Source organism: Nicotiana tabacum, chromosome 16 (genome assembly GCF_000715075.1).
Source record: "Nicotiana tabacum cultivar K326 chromosome 16, ASM71507v2, whole genome shotgun sequence".
Lineage (NCBI taxonomy): Eukaryota > Viridiplantae > Streptophyta > Magnoliopsida > Solanales > Solanaceae > Nicotiana > Nicotiana tabacum.
This window is the reverse complement of record NC_134095.1, coordinates 149,935,396-149,947,402: the sequence shown is the minus strand read 5'-3', so window position 1 is coordinate 149,947,402 and position 12,007 is coordinate 149,935,396.

The following is a 12,007-nucleotide window of genomic DNA, read 5'->3' as shown; positions in this document are numbered from 1 at the left end:
AATTTTCCGGCAAGGGAACAACAATATCGAAATAGTCATTCCGGCAAGGGAGAATCAGCTATAACCAATCTTAACTTAGCTTGTACTCAGCTCAATTAATGGCAATGCTCTATCATAAATAAGATCTACTAGAATAAGACAAATCTTTGCTCGACATAGAAGATCATTAGTTAAGGCATACAAAATGTCATTTAAGAACACAACAACTTTCAATTTAATACTCATGGTCATGCTCGACACCAACGTATAGATACTCGTCATCATGCCTATACGTCGTACTCAACAAGAAGCAAGTAGCAAATATGACTCAACTCCTAATCCCTCAAGCTAGGGTTAGACCGAACACTTACCTCGATGCCTTGAACACCACTCAAGTCTCAATTATAGCTTTACCTCTTGATTCGACCACCAATCCGCTAAAATCTAGTCACAAGTTACTTAATTACATCAATAAGTGCTAAATGAATCAACCCGAATTCATAAAAATGAGTTTTTCAAAGTTTTTCCCAAAAAAGTCAAAAATCACCCCCAGGCCCACATGGTTGAAACTTGAGGTTCGGACCAAAACCCGGTTACTCATTTCCCCATGAATCCAAATATATAATTTGTTTTGAAATCGGACCTTAAATTGAGGTCCAAATCCCTAATTTTTTAAAAAACATAGGTTCTACCAATTTTTCCCATGAAAATCTTTGATTTGAAGTTGAAATCATGTTAAAAGATGTTAAGGAGTGAAAAAAATGAGTTAGAAATCACTTACCAACGTTTTGGAGAAGAAGGGTTGTTTGGAAAGTCGCCTCTTATGTTTTGGGGTTTTGGAAAGTGAAAAATAACTGAAAATCCCGTTTATTTATACCCCTCTGAGACCCCCTGTGTGGACCGCACAAATAGGACCGCGGCCGCACAGGCTTACCTGAAGACCTGCAGTTCAAATCCCTATGCAGACCGCACAAAGACGAATGCGGCCGCACAGCCTCCACCGCGGACCACACAAAGGCGACTGTGGCCGCGCTGGCCCCTCCGCTGTAGCATGCGATTTCTCGCGGGCCGCATCAACGGGTTCAGAGACCTGCAAACTTCTGAACCTACAACATCTGATTTTTCTAAGCCTAAGGCATTCCGGAACTTACTCGAAACTCATCCGAGCCCTCAGAACTCTAATCCAAGTATACATGCAACCTCAAAAACATCTTACGAACATATTCGTGTAATCAAATCACCAAAATAACATCATGAACATCGAATTAAGCCTCAAGATCAATGAAATTTCTCAAAACTCCTTTTAAATATCAACTTCCCAATTAGGGTCCGGATCACTTCAAACGACGTCTATTTTTAACCAAATTTCACAAGAATGACTCAAGTCACATATAAGACCTATACCCGGCGTCAAAATCAAAATACGGGCCCGATACCATCACTTTCTAATCATATTTCATTTCAATTTTCCTTAAACATTTTCAGAAAATAATTTCACTTAAAAATTCTTATCTCGGGCTTGGGACCTCGGAATTCGATTTCGGGCATACGCCCAAGGCCTATATTTTCCTACGGACCCTCAGGGACTGTCAAATCATGGGCCCGGGTCCGTTTACCCAAAATGTTGACCGAAGTAAAATTTATTCATTTTAAAATCAAAATTAACATTTTTCATAGATTTTCACATTTAAGCTTTCCGGCTACGCGCCCGGACTGTGTACGCAAATCGAGGTAGTGCTAAGGGAGGTTTTTAAGGCCTCATAATGTAGAATTTCATTGTAACACAAGTGATGACCAACCACCTAAACACGTCCATTAAATCTAGCCTTTAACATCACTCTTCCTCCATGAAACTACCACTAAAATGCTGCCGGAACTATCGCTAGAGTGAGGGGTGACGAAAAAGCAACTGATTTCCAGCGAGTCGGGTTCGAATTTTAGCGCGACGAATGTGTTTCGCTAGAACTCTAGTTGATGGCTCGAGGTTTCTGCGGTTCGAAAGCCCCGTTTGAAAGTTGTCCGATCATTGAGTTGTTGTAATTTGATGTTTACAATCATCTATTCAAAGGTTCATTTTTCTTTCTATTTTGTTTCGTCTTTAATAATTTGGGTCATTTCATTTTGATTTAACTTTAAGTTTATACGAATGACTTTTTGTTTTTGAGTGTTCTATGTTTGGTTCATTACTTTGTTCATGCTGGGTTCATTTTTTTTGCCCTTCTTCTCAGTACATCGTGTGGTTAATCTCATTAATAGTTTTGTTTTCTTATCTATTTGAGTTATTTATTTTAAATAGCTAGCTTGATATGGAAAAATTAAAGTTACAAGATATTTTTTCAATGAGTTCATGGACCATCCAGTTCACTATGCCTTGGTTTCAATTTAATCCTCTATTTTAGTGGCTAATTTGTTTTGTTCGTACCTATTTTATTCATGCCATGATTTTTAACTTAGTTTTGAATATTAGCTGATAGTAAATGATATAGGAGATTATGTTGGGCTATATTAACTGTAATGACTTGTTAAAATCACACACCTTTTCCACAATAATATAATTTCCATAACCTTTTATGCCCACAATAATCTCAAATTTAGGAAAGAAATAAAGCATGAATGCGTTAGAATGATTTAGGCGTGCTCTTAATTAATCAAATCATCGTGATTATGTATACGTTCACGATACATAATTGTGATTCCCAAAATTAAAACCAAGATACGGGTTCGCGTAACTTTGGGCAAAATAATATTCATGAAAATAAAGTGTTATTAGTTGTTTACACGTACATGTGACATGACTTTGAAACACCAAACAAAATGAGTACACGTATGTGTGGCGCATTTCAAGATAATTGCATAATTACGAATAATCAAGCAATTAAAAGCGGTTTAACGCAAAAGTGCATAAATTTTTCTAGAACATAAAATATCCGCAATTATTAAATCTAAGTATGATTATTAAGCGACCATGCTAAAACCACGAAACTTGGGAGTGCCTCACACCTTCTCCCACGTTAACAAAATTCTTTACCCGGTATTCTGTGTTCATAGACCATAATTCAGAGTGAAAACTTCCTTGAATTGGGATTTAAAATAAATCGGCAACTTGGGACACCCCAATAATTTATTCCAAGTGGATACTCTTTTAAAAATAAAATAGATCAATCCCTTTTCAATAATGTCACTTTAATTGGAAAAACTGCCTATCCCTCGGGAAAAAAGAGGTATGATAATGCCAATTATAATACAATACGGTGATGAAACCATATGAATACTCTTGGTGAATCCATGCACTCAGTCCTCCTAATCAATTATATCCCCACAGTCACTCAGTCCTCACAGTCACTTAATCCTCCCAGTCACCGGTACTCGCACTCAGTGCTTGCATTCAGTAGGTACCTGCGCTCACTGGGATGTGTACAGACTCTGGAGGGGCTCCTTCATCCTGAGCGCTAAAATTTGCACAGACAAATCATGTGCTACATGGATAACTCACGTGCCCTGGTATCAATATCTGGATCCGCAAGGACAACTCACGTGCCATAAAATCAAAATCAGGATCTGCACGGATAACTCATGTTCTACAGTATCAATATCTATATCTGTACGGACAACTCACATGCTATAGTATCAATGTCTCACAATTAGCCCCCCAGCCTCTCTCAGTCATCAATCTCTTCAGTCTCTCAGGCTCACAATGTCATGAAAAATCAGCCCAAAAATAATGATGTGATGTATCAATAAATGGTAACAGAGACTGAGATATGATATGCATATTAATGCATACGACTGAGTATATAATTGCAATGTAAGCAAATAATTCAATAGCAGAAATGACCTCAGTGGGTCCCAACAAAATAAGCATGTAGCCTAGACATGGTTTCTAACATGTATCACATCTCAATGGCTCTAGTATGTAGAGTTTTTATGGTTACAGATAAAATCAGGTAACTACACAGTACCACAAAAATAACAGAGCCACAATTCACATGGTGCACGCCCACGCGTCCGTCCCCTAGCATGTGTGTCACCTCATCACTAAACACATAATACGTATATTCATGGTCCATACCCTTAGGATCAAGTTTAGAAGTGTTACCTACCTCGAACAAGCCAAATCCAATACCGAGCAAGCGAAATGATGCTCCAAAGATGCCATCCCGTGCGTACCGAGCTCTGAACAACTCGAAACTAGCCAAGGCAACTCAAATACATCAATTACTCCCAAAGGAAACAAACCCAATCGATAAAGGTCGCATCTTTAATTAAAATCCCAAAATTAACCCAAAAGTCAAACTCGGGCCCGCACCTCAAAACTCAACAAAACTCACAAAATCCGAGAACCCATTCAATTACGAGTCCAACCAAACTAGTTTCACTCAAATCTGACCCCAAGCCGATGTTCAAAACTCGAAAATTTGATTTATGAAGTTTTAGACAAAAACCCTCAATTTCTCTTTTGAAATCATCAACCAAATGCCAAAAATGAGGATAGATTTATGAAATATAACTAAAATTGAGTAGAGAACACTTAACGTAATTCACATGGTGAAAATCGCCTCAAATATCGCTTCAATCCGAGCTCCATAGCTCCAAATATGATAAAATGGACTAAACCCCCGAAATATAGTACTTATAAGCCACCATGAACCTCAAAATAGCCACCCGCAGGAAACCCAATATGACCATTGAAATCTCCTCCTATGAATAACCTCTTGGTAAGCGGAATATTACGCACAATCTCATCCAATCCCTCCCAAAAGTGACTTTTAATCTCCTCATCCAAGCCTGCTTGCAGCGCATATGCGCTAATGACATTTAAATTACACTCATCAACTACCAACTTAATAGTCATTAATCTATCATTCACTCGCCTAACCCCTACCACAGACTCTCTAAGATGCCTATTTACCAAGATACCCACTCCATTCTTACCTCTCAAGACTCTGGAGTGCCACAACTTATACCCATCTAAATCCTTCAACCTCGATCGGACCCATCTAGTCTCCTGAATACATGCTATATTGATGTTCCTCTTCTAAAGGATCTTTGCCAACTCTATAGACTTACTCATCAGTGAATGTATATTCCACGACCCGATTCTCAACCTATAGGCTCCCTTTTCCCCCTTACCTCCCTCCTCTCTTGTCCCAGCTGCCGGCCCCCGCCCCAACCCTCGCCCCACCCTTTACCCCACCCGAGGACATGCCCTTACTCTATCATCCCAGACTACAACCGCTACACCTACGACAAGCTAAAGAAGACTCATTAGCACACAACGGACAACGAACCAAACTAAAAGGAAACAAGTAACTACTGGCACACTAATTGTATGATTGAACTAATGTGAACTAAAATGGTATCAATTTAGCTAACACCAAAAGGGAAACACTAAAACGGGAGGTACCAATTCCCTAGAATAGAACTTGGGATTGATTTGATGTACTCGACGTTGTTGCACGTTCACGTCCAACTCCCCAATGCCCTTTGCTGGCACTCACCTAGGATACTCTCCTTTGCTTGTGCGCGTGAGCCTAGCTCGTCTCCAACAACTCCGAAATTTCCCTGAAAAAAAGGGGGGCTATCACCGATACCACTGGTGTAGCCCTGACAGTAGCAAGGGAAAGAAGTGAAAAAATAGAGAAATGGATGAAAAAAGGGACAAAAGAAGAGAAACAAGACGAGCGGTATAAAAATAAACATCCGGGAGTGTGCAGGCTGACAACTAAAAGAAGAAGAAAAGGGGGCAGAAATGGGTCGCCGGAAGTGGTTACTAATGGCGTGGTCGCCGGGGATGACCACCACAAATAGGGATAGGGGTAGTGGAGAAGAAGGGGAGAGGGATGTGGATGAGAGGCAGGAGAGATGGGGGGTGGCTTACCTACTGGGGGTGGGGTTGCCGGGCACGATGCTGGTCGCCGGTGGGGTCTTAAGTGACCGTTAGTCACACAAAGATGGCGAAGAAAGAGAAGCGTCGAAGAGAGAGAAGAGAGCGTCGATTGTTCAAAAGTCCATATTGTTGCATTTTTAATATATTGATGGTTAATTAATTATGTTTAAAATATAATTAACTGATTTAAGAAACCACAGTAACTGTCCTAGCGTAAAATGCATCACGAGAATCCTAAATGGAATTAACCTTAATATCACAATAATTTCATATTTGTACATTTTTTGCCACGTGGAACCCGATCCCACACAATAATAATCGTATCTGTTGTGGCGTGCAACTCGATCTCATACAATATTAATAATATCTATTGTGGCGTGCAACCCTATCCCATACAATATTAATCATACCTGTTGCGGCGTGCAACCTGATCCCATATAAAATTAATCATATCTGTTGCGGCTAGCAACCCGCTCCTCAATATCAACATTAAAAATATTTTTGCGGCGTGCAATCCGCTGCTCAACAACACAAATTAAGCAACCAATTTATAACCAAATACGGTGTACCACAAAAATCAAAAGGAATAACGAGGCTACACAAAGAAGTCACAACTAATGAAAAAGGCTATACGATGGCTCACGAAATGAAATAGCAAGGAAAGAAAATCCATAAACCAAGGCACAATCTATGAGCATTAATTAACAATTAAGGCATGTAGCAGATAAAGCATGAATTCAACAAGTGACTACAATCAAGAATTAGCATATAAAGGTGAACTTGATAACAAGATGGAACATGCGCTAACAATTTCAAGTAAAGTACGTACAAACAATTCTAACAACAAAAGATATAATCGTGAAACGATAATTACAATCAATTGTAATAAAGGAGCCTAACGGTCCAAATCGATCAAATACCACATATAGGTCATGTACCCATTAGTCACCTTGCATACACGACCTTCATATAACATGAATGACATAATCATCTAAAATCCTAAGGGGTTGTTTCCCCCACACAAAGTTAAACAAGGCACTTACCTTAACGGAGTTAGGCCAATATTCCAAAATGGCCTTCTCGCATGAAATGACCTCCGGACGGCTCAAATATAGTCAAATTAATTATATAAAATAATTACAATTCATAAAAAATAATTCCGGATAATAATACGTTGATTTTCAATTTTATTCTAAAAGTCAACTTGAAGGTCAACTGTCACGACCCAAAATCCAATTAGTCATGATGGTATCTATCTCATCCCGCTAAGTAAGCCAATTAATAATTATCCAATTCTAATGAAATTTAATGAGGCAAATAAATAAAGAAAATATCTAAATCTTATACATTTCCCAAGGACTGGTAGTACAAATCATGATCTTCAAAGATTAGAATTTACAACGCTTGTGTGAAATAAAAATACATCATCTGTCCAAATAATACATAAACAATTTTTCATAAGACTAGAGCAACCAGGAACAAGAGACAGTTGCAACCGGGATGCATTTACATCTTCAAAACCAGCTCTTGTCGATCACAATAACGTTAGCAGCCAACATCTTCACGCAAGGTGCAAAAGTGTAGTATGAGTACAACCAACCCCATGTACACATTAAGTAACAAACCTAACCTTAGGTTGAAAGTAGTGACGAGCTGGAACATAAGTCAGATGAAAGTAACAAAAGAAGTAACTTAGAGTTAAAATGCTCAAATCGTTCACAGTTCCAGAAAAATAGGCCTGCTTTTCAAGTATATCAATGAAAACCCAAATCTTTTACCAAAATCGCCAAAAATATGAGTAAGTTTGAAAACTATGATTTTTCCCAAAAACCTTTCAGTAATAAATAAGATGTTTTATTTTCAAATAGTATGAAAAAAGTACATCTCTATGCCTACATGTCAATAAGTATGAGAAGTCATGATTGTCGTGATACCGTGAAACATGAGAAAAATGCATCTCTATGCTTATATGTCAAGTGTGCATGTCAAATGCAATGTATCTCAGAGATGGACTCATGTACTCACCCTCTCAGAGTACTCAATCTCACTGTTTCACACTTTTCACTCATCATGCTCAATCACTCGACACGCTCAAATAAGTAAGAAAAGTCCATGCCCTGGAAAAATCCATCCCATATATATATATATATATATATATATATATATATATATATATATATATATATATATATACTCAATACTGTATAAGACCAATCCAGACCGGGGAAGATTCATCTCCAAATATAAATGATTCAGGCAAGATCCATGCCCAGGGAAGACCCATCCCTCAATATAAATCAACTACGCTCACTAGGGTGTGTGTACAGACTTCGGAGGGGCTCCTTCAGCCCAAGCACCATAATATGCTAGTTCTAGACATAAATCAATTTAACATGTTGCGGCGTGCAGCCCCATCCCATAATAACACTAACAATCAGGCTCTCGACCTCTCTCATTCATCAATCTCTCCAGCCTCTCGGGCTCACAATGCCATGAAACTAGCCTAAAAAAGATGATATAACGTGTCAATAAATGGCAACCGATATTGAGATATGATATGAAATTAGTGAACATGACTGAGTATGAAATTGCAATGTAAGCAAATAACTCAACAGTAGAAATAACCTCAGCGGGTCCCAACAGAATAAACATGTAGCCTATACATGGTTTCTAACATGGATCACAGTTCAATAGGTCCAGTATGTAGAGATTTCATGGTTACAGATAAGATTAGGTAACTACACAGTACCACAAAAATAACGGAGTAAAAATTTACACGGTGCACGCCTACACACCCGTCACCTAGCATGTGCGTCGCCTCAACACCAAACACATAACACGTATATTTAGGGTTCATAACCCTTAGCACCAAGGTTAAAAGTGATACTTTCCTAGAACAAGCCAAATCCAATACCGAGCAAACCAACCGTTGCTCTAAAAATGCCATTTCGCACGTACCGACCTCCGAACGGCTCGAAACTAACCACAATTAGTTCAATACAATCAATATGAGCTGAAGGAATCAATTCCATAAGAAAATACTAAGTTCTAAATCAAAAGTCAAAAAGTCAACTCAAAAGTTAACACCCCGGGCCTACGTCTTGAAATCCGATAAAAGTCTCAAAACCCTAACACTCATTCAACCATGAGTCCACCCATACCAAAATTACTCAAATATGATACCAAAATCTCTATCAAATCCCCAAAACTCGGTTTAAGGACTTTCCTCCATCTTTCCACAATTTTCAACCCAAACCACTAATTAAATGATGAAATCAAAGATATAAATATTATATTTAACCAAAACTAAGTAAGAATCACTTACCCTAATTACTCCCTTGAAAATCTCGCCAAGAATTGCCTCCAATGAGCTCCCAAAATCAAATTTGTGATATAAACTCAAACCTTTGAAATATTTAAGTTCTACCTAGATGCTCTTCATCGCGGTCGCGGAAAATGCTTCGCGATTACGAAGCACAACTCAGCTTCCCAGAGAATTAACCTTACTCGAACACGAAACTACACCTGCAAACACGAACAATTGACTCCTCGGACCTATGCGATCATGTCCCTCTTCACGCGATCGCAAAGAACAACGATCGCGAAAAACAACGTGTGGACTCAGCTCCTACCTCATTTCCTCTCCGCGAACGCGGCCTAGCCCACATGTTCGCGATGCACTACTTCTCCAAGCTACGCGATCGCATCCTCTTCTCGTAAATGCGTAGAAAAAATTCCATCAGTGACCAATTAAGCCTATGCGATCGCGGACCTGTCCTCACAATCGCATATAAGGAAACCAGATCAGAGACACTAGAAGACTTCAGCACATCTCCTAATCAAAAAATTGATCCGTCAACCATCTGAAACTCGCCCGAGGCCTCCAGGACCTCAACTAAATGTACCAACAAGTCCCATATCATAATACAGACTTACTCAGGGCTTAAAATCATGTGTAACAATATCAAAACGACGAATCGCATCTCGAATCAAACTCAATAAACTTTGAACTTTTTAACTTCCAAAACTCGCACCGAAACAAATCAAATCAACCCGGAATAAACCCAAATTTTTTACACAAAGTCCCAATTGACATAATGAAGTTATTGCAATTCCAGGAACCATAATTTGAACCTGATATCATCAAGGTCAACTCCCGATCAAAGTTATGAACTTTTCATACCTTCACATGTCCAACTTTCGCCAATTTGTGTCAAAACCTTCTAGAAATATTCAAATGCAAATTCGGGCATACACCCGAGTCCAATATCACGATTCGGACCTAATGGAATCCTCAAAAATCCAATCTGAGGTCAAATACTAAAAAGTTAAACTTGGTCAACTCTTCCAACTTAAATCTCCAACAAGGAAATTCATTCTTCCAAATTGATTTCGAATAACTTGAAAACTAAAACCGACAATTCCCACAAGTCATATTACATCATATGATGCTACTCAAGACTTCAAATAGCTAAACGGAATGCAAATGCTCAAAACGACTAGTCGGGTCGTTACATCCTCCCTCACTTAAACATACATTCGTCTTCGAATGTGCCAAGAGTCGTTTCAAAACAATTAACCTGCCATGTAACTTAACCACACATATGCACGGGGGTGATCCCATGTCACCCTATTCCATATAGGCCCGACAACATAACCTAATGTAGACCATTATTTTAACATTAACTCGTAAACCACATAATCCAATTTCTAACATCCCGAATTTCCTATAAGACTTAAATCTTGCATCTATACACCATGTAAACCCGCACCAAATCAAGCCATAACCACAACCCAAGACACAATCATATATTTTACCACATAACTCAAATACTCGTAGCAATAACTTCCAACCACAGTAACAACTCAAAACAAACTACGTACCGGTAATAAACCTCGTATCAAACAAAAACTCATTCTAAAAACTTCGTACACTGCTGATGATGAAAGAAACACGCATAAACTCATAACCACCTATCAAAGCAACAAGTCATGGTGCCCTCTCTCGCCCAATCAGAACCATAATCATATCCTAAGTCGACTCTCGATGTTATTCCTCCAAACACCTATAATCAAATCTGATAGTATCCATTCTAAGTCCAATGACCTTACCTCATCAAGCACAACTATTCTATTGACATGCCACACCAATACTACTTAGAATCATAACCTGTGCAATCCGTGCACCAATGAGCAACAATTCAAATGTGCCCAGAAATGGAAATCGGCTCAATGCGAGAGCCGTCCTACAAGCTTAACAAGCATCACCATGTCTGCAATGCTACGAGCCTATCATACATAATGGAACCAAGACACATGAATCTAGCACGAAGGATCATATCCCAATCTAACCCACCTACAATGCGTGACATCATCCAATCACCGGTCCATATGAAATACCACAAACTACCATGCTCAAAATCAACAACCATGCACAATTTGATATCAAATACCCAAGGAGCATAACTATAACCATGGAGAAGCAGATGACATAATGCCACACAACCCGAAAGAACATAACCAATGCGCAATCAACCATTCAACACCTAAATACCCATCTCTCTCAAGTTCTGCTATAAGGCCCCAATAGAACCACACCATGTGTGCATATAACCAACAAATCACAACCCCTCGTAGCATAGAGGAGTAATACATAGAACATATCAAAACATGAACAAGCTCACTCTAACTGAATGACATATCTTTATGCAATAACGGTGCTGAGTCAACAATCCGTCCCGTTGTAGAATACACATCCTCATTAGGCCTACTAGTGAGCTCCTAAATCAACCCTGATCATCCACAAATAGATAATTAACTGTCACGCCCCAACTTCGGGAGGCACGACCGGCGCTCAATCGAGTGAGCCCAACTGAGCAAGCCTTATCAACCACTACCTACTCAACTCAATAGGAATAAGGAAGTCATACTTACCTTTATTTAAACTAGGAAAGATAGTACATTCAATATCTTGGTTCATTTTATATCACAACATTTAAAACGTGGTTAAACTTCCAAGGTTCCAAACAAGTTATAGTGTAGAAGAAAGGAAGAGTACAAGGTTACAACATGTTCCATTGACCTATCAAATACCCATATATAACCCACACAAACGTCTACAGAGCCTCTAAGGATACAAAA